At 44.0% G+C, this 25,657-nt stretch overlaps 1 protein-coding gene across 7 annotated transcripts in view; it reads right to left on the reverse strand.

Moving 5' to 3' along the window:
- LOC122943996 (interferon-induced very large GTPase 1-like) overlaps window positions 1-25,657 on the reverse strand; it is a 47,462-nt gene that overhangs the window by 12,348 nt on the left and 9,457 nt on the right. For 2 of the 7 annotated variants that reach the window (XM_044302182.1, XM_044302183.1), the window contains exons 2-3: window positions 25,448-25,590; window positions 23,843-23,948 (exon numbers count right to left, since the gene is read on the reverse strand). The gene's annotated coding sequence lies outside the window, so the exon portion shown is untranslated. Of the gene's footprint in view, window positions 1-1,349; window positions 1,542-23,652; window positions 23,763-23,842; window positions 23,967-25,447; window positions 25,591-25,657 lie in introns of those variants that run through there. The other 5 variants (XM_044302188.1, XM_044302184.1, XM_044302185.1 and 2 more) reach the window with 5 other exon arrangements.

The raw sequence follows: 25,657 nt of genomic DNA on the forward strand, positions 1-25,657 counted from the left end.
GTGACCAATATAGCCACCTTTCTTTGCAAGGACACTCAAAAGCCTGCCATCCATGGATTCTGTCAGTGTTTTGATCTGTTCACCATCAACATTGCGTGCAGCAGCAACCACAGCCTCACAGACACTGTTCAGAGAGGTGTACTGTTTTCCCTCCTTGAAAATCTCACATTTGATGATGGACCACAGGTTCTCAATGGGGTTCAGATCAGGTGAACAAGGAGGCCATGTCATTAGATTTTCTTCTTTTATACCCTTTCTTGCCAGCCACGCTGTGGAGTACTTGGACGCGTGTGATGGAGTATTGTCCTGCATGAAAATCATGTTTTTCTTGAAGGATGCAGACTTCTTCCTGTACCACTGCTTGAAGAAGGTGTCTTCCAGAAACTGGCAGTAGGACTGGGAGTTGAGCTTGACTCCATCCTCAACCTGAAAAGGCCCCACAAGCTCATCTTTGATGATACCAGCCCAAACCAGTACTCCACCTCCACCTTGCTGGCGTCTGAGTCGGACTGGAGCTCTCTGCCCTTTACCAATCCAGCCACGGGCCCATCCATCTGGCCCATCAAGACTCACTCTCATTTCATCAGTCCATAAAACCTTAGAAAAATCAGTCTTGAGATATTTCTTGGCCCAGTCTTGACGTTTCAGCTTGTGTGTCTTGTTCAGTGGTGGTCGTCTTTCAGCCTTTCTTACCTTGGCCATGTCTCTGAGTATTGCACACCTTGTGCTTTTGGGCACTCCAGTGATGTTGCAGCTCTGAAATATGGCCAAACTGGTGGCAAGTGGCATCTTGGCAGCTGCACGCTTGACTTTTCTCAGTTCATGGGCAGTTATTTTGCGCCTTGGTTTTTCCACACGCTTCTTGCGACCCTGTTGACTATTTTGAATGAAACGCTTGATTGTTCGATGATCACGCTTCAGAAGCTTTGCAATTTTAAGAGTGCTGCATCCCTCTGCAAGATATCTCACTATTTTTGACTTTTCTGAGCCTGTCAAGTCCTTCTTTTGACCCATTTTGCCAAAGGAAAGGAAGTTGCCTAATAATTATGCACACCTGATATAGGGTGTTGATGTCATTAGACCACACCCCTTCTCATTACAGAGATGCACATCACCTAATATGCTTAATTGGTAGTAGGCTTTCGAGCCTATACAGCTTGGAGTAAGACAACATGCATAAAGAGGATGATGTGGTCAAAATACTCATTTGCCTAATAATTCTGCACTCCCTGTATGGATGCAATACAATCAATTGCTATGGTGCTGCACGGTGCTGTGGGAAAAAAAGAGAGGTGCTCTGTGCCTGAGCGTGGCGTCCCACACTGTCTGCGGCTGCAGAGATCACTTACCCACCCACGGGCGCTGTTGGAATGTGTCCTCCTATGGCGGTCAGCTGTTCCTGGGAAAATTTGCGAGGTCTGACGCGATCTGATGGTGAGATCTTTAGCGTTCCTCGTGGTGCCCGGGGTGGGGTTCGCGCGTCTGTAGTATGACGCGGATGATCACGTGATGATAATCTTTGCAATTGTTTCGGAGCGCTCTTTGTGATGTAGAAAAATGATGCACCTAGGTTAGTCCTTGACAATCCTCTATAGGCTTCTGCTTAGATGCGTTTCGGAAGACTCTCCCTTCATCAGTAAGTAGAGGATTGTACTGGCCCATGTAATATTTATAGGGTGATAGTCATTATTTCATTAGTGATCCCATGAACCTATTCAATGAGGTTAATTATTCAAATGAGGTAGGACGCATGGGTCCTATTATTAAAATCATATGTGACATGAAAAAAATCAAGGATAATTCCAGTCATTAGGTCCATGTGTGGCAAAAATCATTCCAATGATTAGTTCATACGTGGCTTAAAAAGTGATTTAATAAAAATAAAATATAATGATAATAATGAGTATTTGAGTGGGACTCGGCATATTGAGTTACTATATATATATATATATATATATATATATATATATAACATAGGGAAATGGTTGCAATTATATCTGCAAACTTGTCTCTAAAAGATAGATAGTGGATACGAATGATAATGAATATATAGATTATGATTGAATAAGTAGCTATGATGGTTTGTGTCTCCTATAATTCTATGGGTCTTCCTGTATTTACAATATTTTACTACTAGTAAATATATTATTTTGTAATTCCATATTGTATAATGGGAGGTGTCCTCTTAGTATCACTGGCTATGAGTTTAGATCTTATTCCTAGCAGTAAGGGAATTGTAGAAATATAATAAGGGAGATATGATGTGATACACTGGTCCGTAAACAAAAGACCCAGTGGGTATCATAACTTCCAGTTAAAGTTCTGTACAGTTACCCTATTTTTAGATACTGTTTCTTGTATCTTTGGTCGAGGGTCTTTTGTTTACGGACCAGTGTATCACATCATAGCTCCCTTATTATATTTCTACAATTCCCTTACTGCTAGGAATAAGATCTAAACTCATAGCCAGTGATACTAAGAGGACACCTCCCATTATACAATATGGAATTACAAAATAATATATTTACTAGTAGTAAAATATTGTAAATACAGGAAGACCCATAGAATTATAGGAGACACAAACCATCATAGCTACTTATTCAATCATACTCTATATATTCATTATCATTCGTATCCACTATCTATCTTTTAGAGACGAGTTTGCAGATATAATTGCAACCATTTCCCTATGTTATATATATACAGTACAGACCAAAAGTTTGGACACACCTTCTTATTCAAAGAGTTTTCTTTATTTTCATGACTATGAAAATTGTAGATTCACGCTGAAGGCATCAAAACTATGAATTAACACATGTGGAATTATATACATAACAAAAAAGTGTGAAACAACTGAAAATATGTCATATTCTAGGTTCTTCAAAGTAGCCACCTTTTGCTTTGATTACTGCTTTGCACACTCTTGGCATTCTCTTGATGAGCTTCAAGAGGTAGTCACCTGAAATGGTTTTCACTTCACAGGTGTGCCCTGTCAGGTTTAATAAGTGGGATTTCTTGCCTTATAAATGGGGTTGGGACCATCAGTTGCGTTGTGGAGAAGTCAGGTGGATACACAGCTGATAGTCCTACTGAATAGACTGTTAGAATTTGTATTATGGCAAGAAAAAAGCTAAGTAAAGAAAAATGAGTGGCCATCATTACTTTAAGAAATGAAGGTCAGTCAGTCCGAAAAATTGGGAAAACTTTGAAAGTGTCCCCAAGTGCAGTTACAAAAACCATCAAGCGCTACAAAGAAACTGGCTCACATGCGGACCGCCCCAGGAAAGGAAGACCAAGAGTCACCTCTGCTGCGGAGAATAAGTTCATCCGAGTCACCAGCCTCAGAAATCGCAGGTTAACAGCAGCTCAGATTAGAGACCAGGTCAATGCCACACAGAGTTCTAGCAGCAGACACATCTCTAGAACAACTGTTAAGAGGAGACTGTGTGAATCAGGCCCTCATGGTAGAATATCTGCTAGGAAACCACTGCTAAGGACAGGCAACAAGCAGAAGAGACTTGTTTGGGCTAAAGAACACAAGGAATGGACATTAGACCAGTGGAAATCTGTGCTTTGGTCTGAGTCCAAATTTGAGATCTTTGGTTCCAACCACCGTGTCTTTGTGCGACGTGGAAAAGGTGAACGGATGGACTCTACATGCCTGGTTCCCACCGTGAAGCATGGAGGAGGAGGTGTGATGGTGTGGGGGTGCTTTGCTGGTGACACTGTTGGGGATTTATTCAAAATTGAAGGCATACTGAACCAGCATGGCTACCACAGCATCTTTCAGCGGCATGCTATTCCATCCGGTTTGCGTTTAGTTGGACCATCATTTATTTTTCAACAGGACAATGACCCCAAACACACCTCCAGGCTGTGTAAGGGCTATTTGACCATGAAGGAGAGTGATGGGGTGCTGCGCCAGATGACCTGGCCTCCACAATCACCGGACCTGAACCCAATCGAGATGGTTTGGGGTGAGCTGGACCGCAGAGTGAAGGCAAAAGGGCCAACAAGTGCTAAGTATCTCTGGGAACTCCTTCAAGACTGTTGGAAGACCATTTCAGGTGACTACCTCTTGAAGCTCATCAAGAGAATGCCTAGAGTGTGCAAAGCAGTAATCAAAGCAAAAGGTGGCTACTTTGAAGAACCTAGAATATGACATATTTTCAGTTGTTTCACACTTTTTTGTTATGTATATAATTCCACATGTGTTAATTCATAGTTTTGATGCCTTCAGTGTGAATCTACAATTTTCATAGTCATGAAAATAAAGAAAACTCTTTGAATGAGAAGGTGTGTCCAAACTTTTGGTCTGTACTGTATATATATCTAGTAACTCAATATGCGAGACCCACTCAAATACTCTTTATTATCATTATATTTTATTTGTATTAAATCACTTTTTAAGCCACGTATGAACTAATCATTGGAATGATTTTTGCCAAACATGGACCTAATGACTGGAATTATCCTTGACTTTTTTCATGTCACATAAGATTTTAATAATAGGACCACTGCGTCCTACCTCATTTGAATAATTAACCTTATTGTATTGGTTAATGGGATCACAAGTGAGATAATGAATATCACCCTGGAATGGCTGGAATTATCCTTGATTTCCTCATGCCACGTATGATTTCAATAATAGGACCCATGCGTCCTACCTCATTTGAATAATTAACCTCATTGAATAGGTTGATGGGATCACTAATGAAATAATGACTATCACTCTATAAATATTACATGGGCCAGTACAATCCTCTACTTACTGATGAAGGGAGAGTCTCCCGAAACGCATCTAAGCAGAAGCCTATAGAGGATTGTCAAGGACTAACCTAGGTGCATCATCATCACAAGGAGCGCTCCGAAACAATTGCAAAGATTATCATCACGTGATCATCTGCGTCATACTACAGACGCGCGAACCACGCCCCGGGCACCACGAGGAACGCTAAAGATCTCACCATCAGATCGCGTCAGACCTCGCAAATTTTCCCAGAAACAGCTGACCGCCATAGGAGGACCTATTCCAACAGCGCTGGTGGGTGGGTAAGTGATCTCTGCAGCCGCAGACAGCGTGGGACGCCACGCTCAGGCACAGAGCACCTCTCTTTTTTTTCCCACGGCACCGTGCAGCACCATAGCAATTGATTGTATTGCATCCATATATACAGCCTTAGATTAAGGAATCTTCACTTGTGAAGGACTATTCCACGGAGGATTACTTTTATCAGATTCATATGCATATGTGGCAATTTTATCTTATTTTTATTCCTCATTTTGATTTTTGATCTTTTATTCCAAGGCACATTTTATTTGACTTATATTGGAATATTTATTGAATCAATTTCATCACCAAGAAATTTCACATATATCGTATACCCATACTAACCCCATTAATAAATTAGCTATAATACTACCCTTATATGAGTGTGCCTGCTTACCTTCTTATTACTGTTCTGACCTGGTGAGTCAGACTTAGCAGTTCTGCACCTCTACCATTTGCTTGAACAGTACAGCCGTCTATATCATTCACTCATTCATTTTTTTATTAAGGCTGGACAACCCTTTTAATAGCATTTTACATTTGTTCTGTTGGCTCGTGTCCACCTCCTCCAGGCAGTCACGGCACAGCTCTACTCGCACTGCTGCAGTTAAGGTGCTAGTCCTCTGCTGACCGCCTGCAGCGGGTCCACCTACTTGAGTCCTTTGTTCCTCTTTCTTGCAAGCTTCTGCCTGCCTCCTGCCAGCATAGGACTCTCCATCTTGTCTCTAGGGAGCACATACTTCCTTTGCCTTTTAAAAGGGACACCACCCCCTCTAATTTTTTTCCCAGCCTTAGGTTCCCCATCCCTGGGTTTTTAAGGCACCTTCCCCTATGGGAGGGCGCCTGAGCAATAGGTGCTTGTATCTTGCTAGTCCCTGTTCTGGGCAAAGGTGTTCTGTTCCGTTAGTCTGCCCGTGTACTGACCTCTGAGTCTGATTCTCCTCTGCCTGACCCAATCAGTGCCTCATCACTGTATTGACCTTTTGCTGCCTACAACGGGAGATCCAATCCACCAAAGAAATGTTAGAGAAACACAACAGTAACCCAGAATATATGATAATGGAAGAAGATATGAAGGTATCTATTACTAAACTCGAGGACACCATAATGGAATATAAACATTCTAAATATCAGCGGGACCAGGGGCTGACTGGCAACTTTTGGCCCAGGGGGCAAGTAACACCCAGAGGCCCACTGAGCCCCCCTCCTGCTTTCCCATTTCCCCTGCCTCCTCCTGACCCCCCTCCCCCCTTGCCACTTTCGTCAGCCATGTAAATTCCAACACAGGAAAACAAAATAAACTAGGAATGCTCCGATATATCGGTCGCCGAAACATATCAGCCGAAAATTGAATTTTTGGTATAATGCCGAAAGTGTCATTTTCTGGCTGATACAGTGTTGCATCTGTGTATTCTCTCCTCCCCGCTGGGCGCTGCTCTGTGTCCCCCCCCGCCATGACACTTGATGACTTTTGCAGAAGAAACTGTATATTGTGGGGCACAGTGTAGGCTATATGTGTATAAAAAACATATTTCATATGAAAACTTACAATTACTTGGCTTGACCCTTGGGGATCTCAGACACCTTCACACTTTGGCCGGGGGTTCGGCGGAGCTGATGTGTTTTATCCTAATGAGAAAAATTTCATAATAAGGATTTGGAGAAGAGGCAGAGGGATAGCAGAGCAGGGAGAGGCTGGTGCTGCTACTAGGGGGCTCAGACCATGGGGGAGTAATAAAGCCCACCATAATGCCCCCCCCCCCCAGTAGAAATAATTCTCCTTATAATAGTGCAAAAAATACCCCCTTGTAATGTCCCCAATTGAGCTAATGTCCCCATAGTGCCCCCTATAATGTGCCAGTAGCCAATAGCCCCCCTATAATGTGCCAGTAGCTATAGCCCCCCTCTATAATGTGCCAGTAGCCATAGGCCCCCCATATAATGTGCCAGTAGCCATAGGCCCCCCATATAATGTGCCAGTAGCCATAGGCCCCCCATATAATGTGCCAGTAGCCATAGCCCCCCATATAATGTGCCAGTAGCCAGATAGTGCCCCCCTATAATGTGCCAGTAGCCAGATAGTGCCCCCCTATAATGTGCCAGTAGCCAGATAGGAACCCCCCTATAATGTGCCAGTAGCCATAGGCCCCCCATAATGTGCCAGTAGCCATAGGTCCCCCATTTAATGCGCCAGTAGCCATAGGCCCCCCTATAATGTGCCAGTAGCCATAGCCCCCTATTTAATGTGCCAGTAGCCATAGGCCCCCCCATAATGTGCCAGTAGCCATAGCCCCCTATTTAATGTGCCAGTAGCCATAGGCCCCCCTATAATGTGCCAGTAGCCATAGCCCCCCATATAATGTGCCAGTAGCCATAGGCCCAGCACTATAATGTGCCAGTAGTCAGATAGTGCCCCCCTATAATGTGCCAGTAGCCATAGGCCCCCTATAATGTGCCAGTAGCCAGATAGTGCCCCCCTATAATGTGCCAGTAGCCATAGGCCCCCCTATAATGTGCCAGTAGCCATAGCCCCCCATATAATGTGCCAGTAGCCATAGGCCCAGCACTATAATGTGCTTGTAGTCAGATAGTGCCCCCCTATAATGTGCCAGTAGCCATAGGCCCCCTATAATGTGCCAGTAGCCAGATAGTGCCCCCCTATAATGTGCCAGTAGCCATAGGCCCCCCTATAATGTGCCAGTAGCCAGATAGGGCCCCCCTATAAAGTGCCAGTAGCCAGATAGGAACCCCCCTATAATGTGCCAGTAGCCAGATAGGAACCCCCCTATAATGTGCCAGTAGCCAGATAGGAACCCCCCCCCCCTATAATGTGCCAGTAGCCAGATAGGAACCCCCCTATAATGTGCCAGTAGCCAGATAGGAACCCCCCCTATAATGTGCCAGTAGCCAGATAGGAACCCCCCCCTATAATGTGTCAGTAGCCAGATAGGAACCCCCCCCCCCCATAATGTGCCAGTAGCCAGATAGGGGCCCTATCAGTGACAGAAAAATTAATAAATAGAGTCAGTCAGACTTATACTTACCTCCTCGAGCACCTTCACTGAATCACCCCCGTCCCGCCTCCAGTGCTGCTGATGTCTTTACGGCAGCGCAGCGGCTTAGTCAGGCAGCGCGATGATGTCATCGCGCCGCCTGCGCCTGTCCGGCGGCCTCTCTGATAGGCTGCCGGCAGCACACCTCCCTTTCTCCCTCCGCAGTCCGGAGCCGCAGGTAAATTAGTAACAGCGGAGGCAGTGCGCTTAGTGACAGTCTGATTCCGGCCTGGCCGGCCGGGACAGTGAGGCAACAGAGAGGCCCGGGGGGCAATTGCCCCCCTGCCCCCCGGCCCAGTCCGCCCCTGAGCGGGACTTATACGATTATAACCATAACCAAGTTTATGAATGGGGGAGGAGGGATAATTTTTATTCCACACCTAAATCGATATTGAAAAACCGCAAGAATAAGAAAATAGTTAAACGAGTGTCCAGAGTTAGTTTTTCCTCAGACACAGAGGGTTCTGAACTCTCACATGCAGCTGGTGAATTGGAGCCGAGAGGTGATGCCTCCGCCCTGCCCTCTTTATTTGATGAGACTGGTAATAGTGCCTCTTACTATAAAAGGTCTAAAACAGAAAAAGAAAAAAGAGATGCAGCAAATGTCTCAAAAAACATAGAATTAGGGGCGGACGGAGGCACCGGCCAGCGGCATCCAAGAACCACCCGATTGCAGACAAAACAAAAATGAATTTTGAACAGTTAAGTGTTGTGAATCTGTCTAGTGTAGCATTAAGTGATGAACAGAGATGTGTGCTTTCCCTCGGTCTTAATTTTGCACCTACAAGTCATTTTGATATGTTTTCCACTATGCTTGACATTAATAAATTTGTACGCAATATTACAGTATCACAACACTTTTATCATACTCCATCTCCTCCTGGCCCCCCACATAACAAGACGCAGAGTTACGAAGAAAATTCTTATAAAGATTTACTGTTTAAAGAACAAGTATCATTGTGCTGTCTTGTGGGTCTCCAGAAGGAACAGGGAGTTAGGGATTTATCCGGACCCCTGGAAAGTTCCGTACACAAAATACAAAGTTCTATCCGGTTATGTCTCGGACAAATAGCATGGATACTTTCCAGGAGGTACTAGAGAAAGAACTGAGAAACATAGAGATAGAAAGCAAAAAAAGCAACCATCATAACAATCTCAGTGCATCCCAAGCCCGAGCACTCCAGGAGTTACAACAATATGATTCCCTGGTTATTAAAATGGCGGATAAGGGGGGGGGGGGGGCAGTGGTCGTCATGGACAAGGAAACTTATGCAATCAATTACGGGAAATGTTGGCGGATACATCCACGTATAGTAAGTTACCAAGAGACCCTTTACGGGAATATATGGAAAATTACATGTCCCTGTTACTGAAGGGGAGAGAGCTGGGTATCTTCAGTGACGGAGAATATAAGTTTCTATGCGTGGATGCCCCAGTCATACCCATTATGCATGCCTTACCCAAAGTCCATAAAGGCGTCCACCCCCCCCCCCCCCCCCTTCGCCCTATAGTCTCTGGTATGGGTTCCCTGACAAAGCGCCTGGGTAGCTGGCTGGATAATTTCTCCAGCCTCTAGTCAGGCGCACTCCAGGATTCCTAAAAGATACAGCGGATGTACTACGATCCATGTATAAATTTAAATGGGAAAAAATTATTGTTGGATCACAGCAGATGTGGTCTCTCTTTATCCTTCTATTCCCCACGGGGTTGCTCTGCTGGCGATGGAATACCATCTCCATCGATATACTGGACTTAGTTCCGGCTATGTCGATTTTATATGCGAAATAACAGCGTATTTGTTAACTCATAACGACTTCATGTTTGATGGTGTGTTCTACCTACAGACCCGCGGAGTGTCAATGGGGGCCAAATTCTCACCATCATTGGCTAATCTGACAATGTCATATTGGGAGGAGAAATACATTTATAATGTGGACAATCCATTTATGCCCGGTTTGGTCTGGTACGGCAGATACATCGATGACGTGCTCATGGTATGGGCCGGCGGTGTGTCTGCCGTTCCAGACCTCCAAACATATTTAAACAATAATAACTACAATCTACAATTTATATGCGTGGCACATGAGTCCTATACAAACTTCCTTGATTTGACACTCCGCGGGATCCCAGGAGAGGTAGTGCACACCATCACCTATAGGAAAGAAGTGGCAGGCAATTCTATATTGAATGCCAAAAGCCATCATCCTATGCACACCATCAGAGCAATCCCCGTGGGTGAATTTACACGTACAGTCAGAAATTGTAGTAAAGCAGAAGAACTAGAAGAAGAATTTAATAAAGTGGAAAAAAGATTGAGGGACAGAAACTATCCAGGTTGGATGATAAAAAGAGGGAGAGAGATAGCATTACAGAAAGAAAGAAAGGATATGCTATTTGGAAAGCCAAGGCACAAATTTGGTAGGAAGACCCCTGCTGGCGGTGTGGAGGCTCCCGGAGACAGTGACCAGAACAATGTTCCTACTTTATCTATAACTTATAGTAGTGAATTCAACACAATCAGTTCCATAATAAAGAAATGTTTACCCATTCTATACGATGATAATATACTGTATCAAGCTCTTAAGTCAGGATGTAGAATTGTATCTAGAAAGGCCACTACCTTGTCCTGCTCGCTGTCTCCTTCCCTGTACACTGCCAGCAGTATGGGAAAGAATTTCAAGCCAAATTGGCTTATCTATAAAGGATTTACCAAATGTGGAGGCAATCCCTGCAAAACTTGCGACTATGTGTTTCCCACAAAATCATTTGAAAAAGCTCACACGTGCAAATTTCCTATACGTAGTTACATAAATTGTAACACGGAAGGTGTCATTTATGTAATTAGATGCACGCATTGTGACTTGATGTTTGTGGGCAGCACAGTTCGTAAGCTTAAAAGTCGCATTCTCGAACATCTAAACTATATTAATAACCCGAATATCCTAAATATTTCAAATATAGCAAGGCATTTTATACAAAAACATTCTCGTCAGGTGACATTTTTCCAGGCATATGCTATAGAGCGAGTTCTGATCCCCAAAAGAGGCGGAGATCACCGGAAAAAAATCCTTCTCCGAGAAGCCTACTGGATTTTCAGACTTGCTACTAGAATTCCAGCAGGTCTTAACTTGAAAAAAGAATTAATATATATCTATCAGTGAGTTACTAAATAAAGAGAATAACAAATATATACCCCCAACAATACAAGGAAATAGCATAGCATATCTATGTTTTCCAAATAAATCTCCCCCAATATAGAAGCTTTGATGATAACTTGGGTAGCCTGGCTTTTGCACACATCTCTGTCCATCCATATACAGGACCCTGGCTAGACAGGGCGGTTTCCTCTTTTTTGCATTTTGGTTGTCTACAAAATCGTTTGAGTTGGCGCATCCAGAGTGCTTTGAAAGTTATATATTCCATTGTGTTACGCACATGTAGCGGCCGCTGCCTGTGAATAGCACAAAAAGCTTTTGCAAGTTGTCTTTGGGAATACCAAGCCATCCGCAGATATTAACAACTAATAGAATTACAGATAAATTGTTCAATGTAATCTGCTATAATATAATGAATCCCAACCAGCTGAAAAACAGAAGGTCATGTTTTGTTTTATGTTGTTTGTTTTTGTATGATTATTATATATTTTTAAATTGATGATGGCATGTTCACACTGTGCGGTTTCCCTGCCGGAGAAACAGTACCATGGCATTCCTGGGGTTAATATCCTCAGAGAGGTGTCCACACAGTGTGTTACTAATTACATCAGTGATTGATACAGCAAACGAAAAGGTGTGTCATTGTGTGTGGCAGCCTATGAAGTTGGAGACTCCTTCCTCGTGGCTGGGGAGGGCGTACTCCAACCCCTATAAATTGAGGGGCCACACTTGATAAATTGTTACGACTAAGGGTACCAACCCGAAACGCGTCAACACTATACCATGTAGGAGGTGGTTATGTCTGTTAACTTCATGTGATCAATAAAGAAGAGCTGACAGAGGAACTTCATTTGTCTCCGGGACCTTTTTTCTTCATTTACCTACCTTTTGCTGCCTACCTTGACCTTTGGATTGTTTCTCGGATTTGCATGTACTCCACTTGCCCTTAACTTTGACTGTCCCTGACTATGATTTTTCCTAATATCTCAGTGCTTCACAGCAGTGTCTCTGACCCCCATGGGGGAGCTGTCAACAACACAGGGGCTACTCCATGAGTCCAGATCCCTGTATAGGAGTTAAAGCGAGAATACCAGGGGACTGCCAGGCTAACACTCTTAGGTTTAGTACAAAGTCAAACCTATTGGTTGACACAGTGGTTCCACACCCGCTGTCGGTAACATAATTTTGTCTGGAGTCGCTCAGCAATGTATCTGAGCAGCCGGTTATATTTCTGTGGGTGCTGGAGTCTAATGAGCGCCTTCCTCTGCACTACAGCGAAGTAGGTGCCTGTTACATATGTGGTTAAAGTCTGGAATTGTAGTGAACAGGTGCCTACTTCAATCAGCAACTGGTAGGGAGAATGAAAAGGCATTGGCTAAAAGTGGTATTTCGGTTTCATGATACTGATGACCTATCGAGTAAATGCGATAAAAAGCTGTAATTCCTCTGCCCTGACACTAGGGTGCAGACTGTGCTGGTAAACAGTGAAAAGCACGAGCGCTGCGCCCCTTCAAACAGCTGATCAGTGGGGGTGCCATGAATTGGAAGCCCACCAATCCAATGTTGATTATGTATCCTGAAGATATGTCATCAGTGTCATGAAACGGGAATACTCCTTTAAAAGAATTATCCAAGATATGTTCTTATTATAGGGAACTGCTGGGAGCCTGATAAAATAATATAAAAGCACGTAGCGGTGAGATTTATCAAAACTGGTATAAAGGAAAACTGGCTTAGTTGCCCATAGTAACCATTGAGATTCCACCTTTCATTTTCCAAAGGATCCCTGAAAAAATGGTCAGGTCAAATCTGATTGGTTGCTATGGGCAACTAAGATTTTTTTCCTTTACACCAGTTTTGATAAATCTTCACCTTCTCCCTTTCAAGACATTCCTCTCTCCCAGGCGGCAGCCAGTGACATATTACTTTGGCTGCAGTGGTGACGTCTCATACACGACTGCAGCCAATCGCCTGCCTCATTGGTCTAATTCCATACACTGCTGAGGCCTGTGATTGGCTGCAGCAGTGTACAGTGGAGACAGGTGAGATTGGCGTACCTCCCAACTTTTCAAAACAACAAGGAGACACAATAGCATTGGTGCTGTGGCAAATTGTATACTAAACCACTCCTCTAACTCTACCCAATGCATATCTATATGTGCCCAATCTCACCCAGTCCCCTTAATGCCCCCACACAATGGTAATGCTCATATTGTGCCCCCTCACAGTAGTAATGCACAATTGTTCCAAATAAAAGTAGTAATGCCCACACTGTGCTTCCTCGCAGTAGTTATTCAAACATCCTGCCCCTCTTTCAGTAGTTATACCCACATTGTTCCCAAATTTCAGTAGTTATGTTCATATTGTGCCCCCCTCACAGTAGTTATGCCCTCACTATGCCCCCCTTTCAGTAGTTTTTGTGCCCCCATTTCAGTAGTTTTACCCTTCCTCTTTTAGTAGTGCTTCTGTCAATAAAATAAAAAACTACTCACCTAGGCGTTCCCCTGATGATCGGAGCATATCCTGTGCTCCCCAGCAGTAATGATGTCACACATTGTGCCTTTTGGGCTGTAAGGGGGAGTGCACACCCTGATTCCCGGGCCTGCACGCTCCAGCTACATTGCCCAGCAGCAGGAAGTGTGACCACATGGTACCTGCTGGGAAATGCAGGCAGTTAAATAGTGCTTTTCCATTGCATTTACGCGTAACTGCCTCTGCGTCCTAAGGATGCATAGACAGTTGAGAGCGGGATATATTTTGTCCCTTGGAATGCGGGACTGCCACAGAAATCCAGGACTGTCCTGCCAGATTCAGGATGGTTGGGATGTATGTATGACCACCATCAAGGGTGACTCCAGGCAAAAACTAAAAAGTAATCATTTGGCCAAAGTCATGGAGCTGTACATGTTCCCAAAGTTTAATTTACCTGAATAGTGCCATTGCAGAGATCACCTACTGTCCTCTACTAGGCCGCAACTGAAGCCTGTGCTGATAAAACAACAGTGGTGTTATCATGAGCCATGCAGACCCCCTCCTCCCCTTGCAGGATACCATCAGAACCCTAGTGATGAGAATACCACCCAACTTTTGAAAATTGCAAAGAGGGACAACATGTGCAGTGCACGTCACTTTTTTTTCCATACTAGGCCACGCCTCTAAAAGCATAACTATATTAGCGCTCTGGAGCAGGGATACTTTGAAGTGTGGACATTGGTGGACATTTGCCCTTGTTTCCCCTATGCAAAGTCATCAGCTCCTTACTTTATTTCACTTTAAAGGGTTAACTTGCACTGACTTATACTTTTTAATACCGTGTAACTGCATTTTATATATACGGTATATTGTAATATATATTCTGTTCATTTGCACTAGGTTTGCACAGCACTGTGGAAAGGGTTAATGAATACTGAGAGACTTGTGGGATTTTTTAGCTAATAATGAGAAGCTGTAATTTTCCATTGTTACCATAAGGTTTAAGTAAAGCATGTTTTGGAGGGAAAAAGCTAAACTTGTTTATCACCAAAACCAGACAGACTTTCTTTTTTGATGTCTGTTTTAGCTATGTTATTATGTCTAAAGACTTGTTTTTGTCTGGAAAAAATGCTGTGTCAGTAGGTATCATTGAAGCTCTAATGCAAGTCTATGAGAGACCAGAATTGTAACATTGTATTTGTTTGGGTTGTGTTTCTCCACTCCACCTCTCCCATTAGAAGGTTCTAGTTCAGCCAGAAACTATGTATAAGGAGAACATTCAGAGCCCCTAGTATTCTGCAGTTAGGGCGCAGTGTATAGAAGAAGAGACTCTTCCAGACTGCAAAGCCGCTTAGATGGGGATGCTGAGCCACAGATCCTGTATCACCAGCCTTCTGAGAGAGAGAGGGACAGCTAAATCAGGCCTTTCCTCAGCATCAAACCCTTCTTCTGCCTATGATGAGACTGAAGAAGCCAGCTCTGTGCCTCGCCTGTATTGTTTTGCACTTGATTTCCTCCAGTAAAAAAGCATACTGGTTTACTGCAGACCCTGACTCTATGGACTTATTTCCAATTGGGCTGCACCACGTCTTACCATCCCTTCCGGAGAGCAGCAACACATGGTGACACCTCAACGGTGTCCAGGGGACTCAGCCTAACATTGGGACCATCCGAAACCTGGCCACTGCACTATGCATATCTAGTCCCTGTAATTCCCCCACATAGTAATTATTCCCCCTTTGTGCCACCACACAGTAGTGATGCCCACACTGTGCACCCTTCACAGTAGTTATGCCCATATGTATCCCCTTCACAGTAGTTATACCCACATCATGCCGCTTACAGTAGTCATGCCCAGATGTGCCCCCTTCACAGTAGTAATGCTCACATGTGCCCCTTCACAGTAGTTATACCCAGATATGTGCCCTCATCACAGTAGTTTTACCCAGAAATGCCCCTCACAGTAGTTATTGCCTAGATGTTCCCTACTTCACAGTAGTTATGCCCAGATATGTCCCCCTGTCACAGTAGTTACACCCGGATATGCCCCCTCACAGTAGTTATGCCAAGGTGTGCCCCTTCACAGTAATTTTGTCCATAGGTTTCCCCTTCACAATAGTTATGCCCACATTATGCCGCTTACAGTAATTGTGCCCATATGTGCCCCCTAGTAATGCTCACATGTGCCCCTTCACAGTAGTTATGCCCAGATATGTGCCCCATCACAGTAGTGATACCCAGATATACCCCATCACAGTAGTTATTGCCTAGATGTTCCCTACTTTACAGTAGTTATGCCCAGATATGTGCCCCTGTCACAGTAGCTACACCCAGATATGCCCCCTCACAGTAGTCATGACAAGGTGTGCCCCTTCACAGTAATTATACCCAGATATGTGCCCCCTTCACAGCACTTTTGCCAAGATATGCCCCCTCACTGTAGTTATGCTCAGGTATGTGCCCCCTTCACCGGAAGTAAAAAATAATTAAACCAGTAAATACTCACCTGGTTCCCCTGATGATCACAGCTCAGCTGCCAGCATTCCTCAGCAGTAGAAGGATGCTATCACAAATCATGCTTGCTGTGTAGGAGGAGCAGAAGCTGATTCCCGGCCAGCACGCTTCTCCTACACAGACCAGCAGCGTGATGCTGTGGGGAGCACCGGCAGCTGAATCTTGAAGCAGGGAGCGGATGGCCCCCTACTTCACCATTACAATTTGGCTCGATCAACTGGAGCTTCAGATCATAGATCCGAAGACGATTCATTCAAAAACTTGTTTTTAATCCTGCCATCGTACAGCATTAAAATGGACTGGCTCCTTTTAGGCAAACTTCGTATCGCCTGAAGTTGTGCGAGACTTCGGTGAATTACTACGTTATTCCTATCTGCATGTATAAAAACATTTTAAAATAGGAATCTGAAGTGTTCTTACCGAGGTTACCAGCCAGTACCAAAGCCCGCTTCGGATTCCTATTTTAAAATGTTTTTAAATACGCAGATAAGTATACTGTAGTAATTCACGGAAGTCTGGTACAAATTCGGGCAATACGAAGTTTGCCTACACGGAGTCAATACATTTTAAGGGCTTATGTACACGACCGAACTAGACAGCTGGCCCCTAATAGAACAGCACTATCCTTGTCTATAATGCGGACAATAATAAGACATGTTCTATTTTTTTGCGGAACGGACATGCAGACATACGGAAACGGAATGTAAACTGAGTAACTTCCGTTTTTTTGCGGACCCATTGAAATGAATGGTTCCGTATACAGTGTGCAAAAAACGGAGCCGACACGGAAAGAAAATACGTTCGTGTGCATGTGCCCTAATGCTGTACGGAAAAAGCATTAAAAAATGAAGTTTTTGAACAAATCGAGGACTGAGACAGCTGAGAGAGGGACATACTGCAGGACCGCCACTGCAAATCAGGACTGTCCGCCGGATCCGGGATGATTGGGAGGTGTGAATAATGGGGTTCTGATAGAAATGAAGATGTTAAATTACCTCAGCTTTATATCTGTCAGGCTCCATGACATATCAGTTCTATCTCCAGTTTCATATATTCACCTCAGTGGGGGGGGGGGGTAGTTGTGTACATGGTCAGGTGAATAACGTGCAAAAAATACCACACAAAACTCCTTTTAAAAAGTCCCACAGACATTGCTAAATTACCGCTTTCCAAAACACTACTTTTAACTACCTCCTGTCTCATCGTCACCCGATCTCCTCGCAGGAACTAATGGGGTCATTTATCAAACTGGTGTAAAGTAGAACTTGCTTAGTTGCCCATAGAAACCAATCAGATTCCACCTTTCATTTTCCAAAGGAGCTGTCAAAAATGAAAGGTGGACTCTGATTGGTTGCTATGGGCAACTAAGCCAGTTCTACTTTACAACAGTTTGATAAATGACCTGTGAGCCCATACACTCTAGGCTTTAGTATCCTATGATCATAATGATGATACATTGCTATGCAGTTAGCTCCCCCTAGTGGTGCATAAGTCAATGCATAGAGGTGCGAAGTATAAAAATAATAAAAGCAAATTGGAATAAGCTGTAAAATAAAAATGATTCAAACCCTTAGTGGCCAGCATGTTTTGGGCCTTAGTGACCAGACATTTATAATTTTATTTTTCATTGTCGCTATCCAATAGCTATCATTTTATTTTTTCTCTATAGATAGAGCAGTATGAAGGCTTGTTTCTTGCAGGACAAGTTGTAGTTTTTAATGGCACCATTTTAAGGGATACACATAACTTTCTGATAAACTTTTATTAACCAGTGTTTTGGGGGGATGGGAAATAGACTGAAATACAGCCACTGAATTTTACGTTATCATTTTTCAGGCGTTTATTTTTCAGGCGCAAATAACATTATGATTTTAATCTCTGAGTCAGTATGATTACAGCAACACCAATCAGTTTTTACCCTATATTTCATTTTTGGGTACAGAACACTTTTTGATCGCTTTTTATTCTGTTTCTTTTTGGTGGCAAATAAGCAAAAAACAGGTCAATACCAAATATGTGGTGGGGATTTTATTTTTGCAATTTGTTAAAGAAAATTTAACTTGCAGATTTTTTATAAATTTATTAAAAGTGTATTTAACTTCTGATTGCTTCTATTATACTTTACTGCTTATGCAGTACAGGGTATTATAGTCAGTGCAATACTGATCTTCACCAGCAGGCTGCACCAGAGAGGAGTACCCTGATACGGAGGCAGGCCTGGGGCCTTCATTATGAACCAGGCTGCAATGCAAGTACATCAGCATCCAGAGATCTCATTTTCGGAGTGCTGATGGGAGACAGAGGTAGCCCCTCCCTCTAACCCACTTACAAGCTGCTATTGACTGCAGCGTCTGAGGGGTTAAATGGCCCAAATCGTTGCTTCTTCCCATCTCGACCGCTAGAGCATATGCCAAGCCCCCGCTCTCCACAAGACCCGTGCAATGCTTAGACTAGACAAATGTGATTGCTAGGATGTACCATAAATTGCTGACTAGTGTGTCCAACTGTTTGGATGAGTTGGCTACAATACTACTAAATCTCCAAGGCCACTTTAATTGTTTAACACCTTTAGGACAGGGTCCAGGAAACTATGCAGGAGAAATATTTTTAGATTATAAGTTTGGGCATTTTGGCATGTGGCGATACTTATTATGTTTGCTCTTTTCCTATTTATTTACTTAGAGAACTTGAACTTTCGATCTTCTGATCACTTGTCCCATAGACTGCAACTGAATACTATTACAGTCTATGGGCTTCTGAGAGACTGCCTGCTGAGCCATGCCTTGGGCACGGCTTTTCAGGCAGCTACAGGCAGTTAGTCATGACAGGCCTGGGAAACTATGGAAGGCCACAGGCTGTCATAGGCTGCCATGGCCCCGTGATTTCTCCATAGGAGCTCCAGTTGGAAGGTAGAAGGAGCGCTCTCTCTCTGCCTAACTCCACAGATGCCACAGCTGGTATTGACAGCAGCATCTAAGGGGGTTAAATGACCCGGTCCTGCGTCATCTTTGACCCCAGTGGTTGCTGCCCAGGGGCAGACTGACAACTCATGGGGCAACAGGGCAATAGTAGACTATGGGGCCCCTGTGTCCCTGCCCACCATCAAGCCACACCCACACACAGCCCCACACACATATTGCGCCGCCCACATCACCTACACTTGGTACAGAAGGGAGAAGTTTTCCGAAAACAATGGGAGAATTGTTGTAGTCAGTTAAAGAGGACCTTTCATGTGTCTGGACTTTGTTAACTATTTGGCAGGACATGTAGAGCGGCGCCCAGGGATGTCCCTGCACTTACTATTATATCTGGGTGCCGCTCTGTTTGCCCGCTGTGGCCCCCGTTATCGTCTGCCGCGATGTATGCTAATTACTACTATCTTTGCACAAGGGAGGAGACATCAGATTCTGTCCCTGGGCGTTCCTTCATCCTGGCTGTAGCACTGTCTAATCACAGCGCAGAACGAAGGAAGAAGGAACGCAGGAAGAAGGAACGCCCAGGGACAGAAACTGATGTCTCCTCCCTTGTGCGAAGATAGTAGTAATTAGCATACAGCGCAGCAGACGTGTGAAGGTGCTAGGGACAGCAATTGGAAAAACCTCTTTGTGAAAAAAAAAATGAAAAAGGAATTATAAGTGCAGGGAAAGGATAGGGCGGAATAATTTCACAGCATCTTAGTGCAGGGAAAGGCATCAGAAGGCGCTAGGGACATTGATAGGAAAGTAATTTACAAGTGCAGGGAACGATTATTTTGGGATCCAATTAGCCATTAGACATCCTCTGTCATTCCAGCTTTTTGTTATTGGGCTGCAAGTGTTATGTTGAAAAGCCTTTAGTGGCTTATATCTGTCACGGCTGAGGATGGGAAAAACCTTCAGCCTTGCGATGCCAGAAGATCGATGGTCGATGCAAGGCCAGGACAGGAATCAGGGAGCAGGTCACCTCCTATACATCCCTAATTCTGACCCTGTCTCCGTATGAGCCGACCCTGATGGTAGGAGGGCTCATACTCCGGAACCTGATATTCCTGCTATCCCTCAGGGTGGCCCTGGACTAGGAACAGGGTAAGACTACCTGTTCCACCTAGACACGGACGAACAGGGGTCTCACTGGCCAAGCTATATAAAGAAAGGGGAAACATAAACAGACATATGGCAATGGCAGGTAAGTGAAACTAGTACCACACCTACCTGCCACAGACACACAACCTGGAACCCATGTACAAGTGCTGCTGTCCATAACAACACAAAGGACACAGCACACACCACACATCACACGGGAACCCAGGAAACCATAAGCTGCAATAAATAAAGAGACCAAAGAAACATCTTCATAACACCATACATGAACCTATGACCACAAGGGTGGCCCCCACTGGCAGATGGTATATCACAGGAGAATGACTCCAGCTAGCCATGGCTGAAGTACCCCTCAGACTACTGATCACAGCAGAGGCTAAATAGCCCATGTAGCCACACCCACACACAGACACACCCAGTGCACACACACTAGGAAGGAAGTTAACCCTTCCAACACAAGGCAAGGGAAGACGGCCACTTAAAGGGGAATTATACAAATAAGCACACACTTCACCTGTTGCCATGGGCAACGGCATACGTGGCAACCATGTCCTGGGGATCAGCCAGAAGGCAGAGACACTGCCACCACATGCATACAACACCAAACGTAGTCACGGGCAACCAAGTGAAGGAAAGTGTCACTAAACACACCATAGGCCGTGACAATATCTTAGTGTCTTTAGTATCTTATATCAGTACTAGAGATGTCCCGAACAATTCGCCGGCGAATAGTTCCCGGCGAACATAGCTTGTTCGCGTTCGCCGCTGCGGGCGAACATATGCGATGTTCGGTCCACCTCCTATACGTCATCATTGAGCAAACTTTGACCCTGTGCCTCACAGTCAGCAGACACATTCCAGCCAATCAGCAGCAGGCCCTCCCTCCCAGACCCTCCCACCGCCTATCAAAAAGCAAGGACAGCATCCATCTTAGATTAATTCTGAAGCTGCAGTGTCACAAAGTTGTAATCGCAATGCGATTAATACAGGTTATATTAATCGCATTGCGATTACAACTTAGAGCTGGGTTCCTAATGGTTATATTGATAGAATATAACGAAGATTTAGAATATAGTGCTATATTCGTTGTCAATTCTAGCAATACAACCATTAGGAACTCAGATCTAAGTTGTAATCGCAATGCGAATAATGCAGGTTATATTAATCGCATTGGGAATTCAAGCTAGCGAATGCAAGCTAAGTTCCTAATGGTTGTATTGCTAGAATTGACGAATATAATGAATATAGCACTATATTCTCAATCTTCATTATATTCTAGCAATACAACCATTAGGAACCCAGCAGCTCTAAGTTGAATTTTGCAATGCGATTAATATAACCTGCATTAATCGCATTGCGATTACAACTTTCTCAAATCCGACAGTACATTCTAGCATGGAGCCGTTCCCATGGTGATGGGGACGCTCCATGAGCACGGAAGTCGGCAGAAGCTCTAAGTTGAAATCGCAATGCGATTAATTCAAGTTTTATAAATCGCATTGCGATTTCAACAGAACTTCTGCTGACTTCCGTGCTCATGGAGAATCCCTATCACCATGGGAACGACTCCATGCTAGAATGTACTGTCGGATTTGAGAAAGTTGAAATCGCAATGCGATTAATTCAAGTTCTATAAATCGCATTGTGATTTCAACTTACCACATTCTGTGTCAATTACGTAATTTTCCATGGGAGTTTTGCCATGGATCCCCCTCCGGCATGCCACAGTCCAGGTGTTAGTCCCCTTGAAACAACTTTTCCATCACTATTGTGGCCAGAAAGAGTCCCTGTGGGTTTTCAAATTTGCCTTCCTATTGATGTCTTTTGCGGTTCGCCCGGTTCGCACGTTCGCGAACATTTGCGGAAATTCACGTTCGCCGTTCGCGAACAGAAAATTTTATGTTCGCGACATCACTAATCAGTACTACAAGAAAAATATATACGTATTTCACTTCTGCAGTTATTTCTGGTGAAAGCATATAGGGGCGTATTTCAGTAAAAAAAAAAATATATACGCACTGCACTGTTGCAGTTATTTCTGGTGAAAGCGTATAGGGGCGTATTTCAGTACTACATGAAAAATACATACGCACTTCACTCTTTACGTTTTTTCTGGTCAAAGCGTATAGGGTCATATTCCAGTACAAGAAGAAAAATATATTCTCAGTGCATTTCTGCAGTTAATTCTGGTGAAAGCGTATAGGGAAGACAATCAGGAGTCTATGCGATAGGTTTAGAGGACACTTTAATTCCATTAGCACAGGGAAGGGGTGCCCCCGTTTAATAGAACATATTAGGTCTATGCACAGAGGCAACCCCAAAGTACTAAGTTTTGCTGGATTGGAGATAATTCCTTGGCAACCACAGGGGGGCGATAGGCATCGCACCTTGTTGAGAAGAGAAGCCAAACGTATCATGCGTTCCGATGCTCGGGTCCGTTAGGATTAAATGAAAAGAGTGTATTTCTGTAAAGAGTATTGCTGTTGTTTTAATTGTTGTGCTATGTCTCTAGATTGTTTTTATAGTTGGTTTACTTTCTGAGTTCACGCAGACTCTTTGGGTGTATCGAGGATATAAAGGGTAGGACGTACGAGCATCCTGACGTCAGTGGCCTGAGAAAGCGCGATCCGGCGCAAAACGGCCGTCGCCACGAGCTCACTGTGGTGAGGTACGCCTGTCCGCCCTCCCTGCTACACAAATGCATGTAACCCACGTGGATTAATAAAAAAAGATTCCGTGTTATGTGGTGAGTGCTGCCTTTTTTCTGTTTCTTTTTGTGGCCTATATGACTTGCTTCTATTTGGGGCTGAGCACCGCTGAAGAGGATATATGGACCCGGGACTCAAGCTGACCCACGCAAACATTACCATATTGAGGGGTCATAGTAGTGCCATCCTTTTTACTGTTACAAATTTTTGTACAGATATCAAAAAGATGTTTTAGGTTTTCCATTCCCACATCAACAACGATACTATCCCCTCTGGCCATATGTTACGTATATGTCCTATATCCAAACAGGATTGGGGTGGACGTCATATTCCTATGTTCTAGGCCTTCTGCCAACAATACTACAAAGAAGGATAAAAAACATTGTACAGTGATCTCAGGAAGAGGGAAATTCACCCTTGAAACATGTTGTTAATACAAGTCCACTGAAGTCTTTTATTAGACATACACTGGAATGAATTCCTCCTTCTCCCCGATCACAGCGCCAGCATCGGATCAGATATTTCTACTCATCTTGATCCATAACAATTTCTAATAAGAAGAGTATATTGTAAAAGGTTCATACAAAGTCACAATACAGTAGCTAAGATGGCAGACCGGACCTGACTGCTAAGCAGAGCCTGATTCCCTTTCAAGTTGTCCTCAAAATAATTGGAATAGTCAATACCGATCCTATTTCTACTCAGCGTCTTTCAGAGGTTCCATAGTCAATGACCAACCATGCGATGTGCCATAAATCTTTTAGCTGCAAAAAATAATGAAGACGTAGTAAGTAGTAACCTATTTACTTACTGTAAGTAAAGTCTGTAATACCAGGGCGGCAAGTAGATGACGCCAATGCAGCAGAGAAAGATTTGGTTTCCAGCAGGATTATTTTTTAAGTCGTTACAATCAGCATCTGTAAATAAAAAGTGTACTTTTTTTAAGGTTAAAATCTGGTTAAATTTTCATGTACTTCAGTCCTACAATGCACAGAATGCTTATTTGCAATTCTACAGCTGCACTTTACCTTAATGGGGTTAACTGGGATTACTACATGCTCATGTAGTTGCTCATATACATCTTCTCCCTGACTTTATTTTTCAGTTTGGACTTTCCTGACCCAATCCCTCTGGTTTGTTTCTATCCTGTCTGTAGCACTTCCTGTTCCTGTATCCAACCAAAACCCATGATGCACTTCTCCTTTCTCTGCCACAGCTCCGGCACCGCCTCTAACAACGCCCAGCTAGTTTATAGCTCCTCCCTAGTTACATAGACACTCCCCTATCACTGCCCCTGTTGCCTCTTTTGACACGCCCATGGACATCACAAGAAAGAGTTACATGGACGTGGTCATGTGATCACAGACCAGAACTGAAGATAGGAGCAATAGGTAAAATGTAAATGAAATACATTACAAAATTACAGCTATGTTCATAAATTATTTTAAAGGATGTTGATGCTAATTGGAAAACCCCTTTAAGGGCTCTTTCACACCTGCGTTATTGTCTTCCGGCATAGAGTTCCGTCGTCGGGGCTCTATGCCGGAAGAATCCTGATCAGTTTTATCCTAATGCATCCTGAATGGAGTGAAATCCGTTCAGGATGCATCAGGATGTCTTCAGTTCCGGAACGGAACGTTTTTTGGCCGGAGAAAATACCGCAGCATGCTGCGCTTTTTGCTCCGGTCAAAAATCCTGAAGACTTGCCGCAAGGCCGGATCCGGAATTAATGCCCATTGAAAGGCATTGATCCGGATCCGGCCTTAAGCTAAACGTCATTTTGGCGCATTACCGGATCCGACGTTTAGCTTTTTCTCAATGGTTACCATGGCTGCCGGGACGCTAAAGTCCTGGCAGCCATGGTAAAGTCTAGCGGGGAGCGGGGGAGCAGCATACTTACCGTCCGTGCGGCTCCCGGGGCGCTCCAGAGTGACGTCAGGGCGCCCCACGCGCATGGATGACGTGATCGCATGGCACGTCATCCATGCGCATGGGGCGCTCTGACGTCATTCTGGAGCACCCCGGGAGCTGCATGGACGGTAAGTATACTGCTCCCCCGCTCCTACTATGGAAACCAGGACTTTAATAGCGTCCTGGCTGCCATAGTAACACTGAAAGCATTTTGAAGACCGTCTTCAAATGCTTTCAGTACACTTGCGTTTTTCCGGATCCGGCGTGTAATTCCGGCAAGTGGAGTACACGCCGGATCCGGACAACGCAAGTGTGAAAGAGGCCTAAGCTGACTATATGACCATGTTCAAAGTGGAGTCAGGAAGATGAGTTGTTCGGTTATCATGTGTATGGCCAACTTTAAACCTTTAAGAACTACACGTAGCAGCACGCTGCTTTATGCACAAAGACACATGCAAACACTGAAAACATGAATAAATGTAAGCTGCATCACTGCTATACTTACTATATGAAAATTAGAAGTTCTTTGCGCATATCCATTCTTCAGCACATTTACTATGATATTATATTATTGCAAATCATATACTCCTTGTCTAAAATACTTGCCTTTTTGGCATTTTTGCAGAACTCCAGATGTTACATGGAAGTCTATAGGAAATACGAGGGTCAGTCAAAAATTTGTTTTTAATCACCTTTCAGAAAAGGCAAATACGGT

This window comes from Bufo gargarizans, chromosome 7 (assembly GCF_014858855.1).
Source record: "Bufo gargarizans isolate SCDJY-AF-19 chromosome 7, ASM1485885v1, whole genome shotgun sequence".
Classification (NCBI taxonomy): Eukaryota; Metazoa; Chordata; class Amphibia; order Anura; family Bufonidae; genus Bufo; species Bufo gargarizans.